Source organism: Lepus europaeus, chromosome 12 (genome assembly GCF_033115175.1).
Source record: "Lepus europaeus isolate LE1 chromosome 12, mLepTim1.pri, whole genome shotgun sequence".
Lineage (NCBI taxonomy): Eukaryota > Metazoa > Chordata > Mammalia > Lagomorpha > Leporidae > Lepus > Lepus europaeus.
The window spans coordinates 46,754,911-46,757,545 of record NC_084838.1 but is presented as its reverse complement, the minus strand read 5'-3'; positions in this window follow the sequence as shown (position 1 = coordinate 46,757,545).

Genomic DNA, 2,635 nt, shown 5'->3' with positions numbered 1-2,635 from the left:
TATAGTTACAGACAGTGACAGGAAGAGACAGAGAGAAAGGTCTTCCTTTTGTTGGTTCACTCCCCAGATGGCCGCAATGGCCAGAGCTGTGCCTATCTGGAGCCAGGATCCAGGAGCCAGGAGTTTCTTCCTGGTCTCCCATGCGGTGCAGGCGCCCAAGCTCTTGGGCCATCTTCCACTGCTTTCCCAGGCCATGACAGAGAGCTGGATTGGAAGAGGAGCAGCCAGGATGAGAACCGGTGGTTATATGGGATGCTGCGGCCGCAGGCAGAGGATTAACCTATTGCACCACGGTGCCAGCCCCCATATTTAACTTTTTTTTTTTTTCACACATTGGAGAAACAAATATGTCTTGCCATAGTAAAGTTCAACTTTGGTCTTTGTTCAGATAAACTTCTTTGCCAGATAAAGTATTATATCTAAGATTGCTACTTACATGCCTATTCTTAATTCATATTAAATATTAAGTTCCCAGGTGATAGGAATTTTATTATTTTTTAAGCCATTTTCTGGATGAAAAAATAAAAGGAAATTGTAACCTTTCAAACCCATAGAGCAATCAAGTAAAGCAAGCATGTGTAATCTTTTACGTTCTGGAGGTATTATAACAGATTCTGCTTCCAACTTAGCAGATATTGGAAAACTTCCTTTTATTTTAGCAACGAATGGTTGCCAACCAACTGTTAGAATTTCTTCCAAGAAATAGTTGAAAACTATTAAAGAAGAAAGTATATTTAGCTAAACTCAATAAAATTCTGAGTACCATCTACATAGAAGGCAGAGCTGGGGACACAGAGATAAGTACATGCAATTCTTGTTCTCCAACTCCTTACTAGTACGGGAACTCTGATTAGTCAATGAATTCATGATATAATGATTTTCCCAAATTTGAATCAAATAGTAAGCTTAAGCAACAAAGATGTACTTTATTACTTATTTAGTATATTGAAAAGGTACAAAAACAATGTGCAGCTATGGGAAAATAATTATGATTCATTTCCTTAATTGACTGGCATGCAGGAATTAAAATGATGGCAATCAGAGATCTCTCCTAACATAGAAATGTATATATAAAATTTAGGTAAAAAGAATACAAATTTATTCCTATATCGTGCATATGAATTAACAAACCATGTAGGCATCTAACAAAAAATATACCAAAGTGTTGTGTTAGCTTGTGCTACAGGTAGTGGGTATTTATTCTATCTGTCCTGTTTTTATAAAATGTTTCAAAAATGTTTCAATGTGCATTAAGTTGTACTACTGTTGTAAAAAAAACAAAGAGTAGAAGCCTAAAAATACAATGAACATTATTGAAATTCAGGCACACTAAACCTTTGTTCTGATGGCATAACTACCATCTAGATAGAACCCACTGTACCTTTAATTAATTAGCCAAATTCTAAAATTAGGGCAGATGCTAAGTCCCTTTTTTTGGTTACCACTTCTATTTTCTTTGTTAGTATTTAAGTACTTTATCATGATTTCCACCATATATTGTGTATGTACATGTTTTATCTACTCTACTGGAATCTATGCTCTCTGAGTTGACATCTATGTGTCTTCCTGGAACAGCAGGTCTCAATCATGGTGCCTCAAAACAAAATACAGTAAGTCAGTGGGAACAAAAGGGCTCATGTATCCTACTCCTGCAAATTAACCCAAATTAAATAAAATCAGCATTTATCTATATCCCCCATGTGTATTTCAGCTCAACTCACAATAGCTAAGGTATGGAATCAATGCAGATGTCCATCAACTGATGACTGGATAAAGAAAATGTGGAATACTACTCAGCCATGAAAACAAGTGAAATCCTGAGGGTTTTTTTTTTTGTTTGTTTGTTTGTTTTGTGTTTTTTTTTGCAACAAAATGGATGCAACTAGAAAACATTATGCTTAGTGAAATAAGTCAGTCCAAACAAGACAAATACATGTTTTCTCAGTTCCATAACAGTTAATTTGGAATACATGAAAATGTATAGGAATGAAATGGACACATTGAGATTTGATTGTTGTTTTTAGCCCTTGTTTATACTTCTGTGGAACTATGGTCTTTCTATTTTTTCAGGTATATATAGCCTGTGATTTTAGAGTAGCCCAGAATTATGTTTTTGTGAAAAATTAACAAAAGGAAGGAAGGAAGGAAGGAGGGGATTAAGGGAGGGAAACAGGATGGGAGGGAAGTATGGTTGTCTTCCATTATAATGGAATAAAAATAATGTTACATTCTAGCTAAAAATGTTTGTCTTCCAAGATTCTGAACCAGAGCACTCCTATCTGGTATAAAGGCCAGGTAAGAAGAAGTTAAAAGTGTGTTTCTCCTCATAATAACCAGAGGATTGACTGCAAATTTAAGAGGGAATAACTTTATCTTCACTGATTCAGTGTCTCTATATTTTACACCTCCAAAAATAAGAGTATCACATTCTAATGTGTCCCACACTTAGGGAAACTCATTAAAGACAAGTATGTTGGGCTTTTCAATTCTAACAAAAGGTGAAATGGGGGCTTGCACTCATGCCTCCCACACTCCTTAACATTTTACCACCTTCTCTCTTGAACATGTTCTCCTTTCCATGCAATTTTGGCATCTGTTTCCTTTTCATGGCTTGGAATCAATTTCTATAAACAGA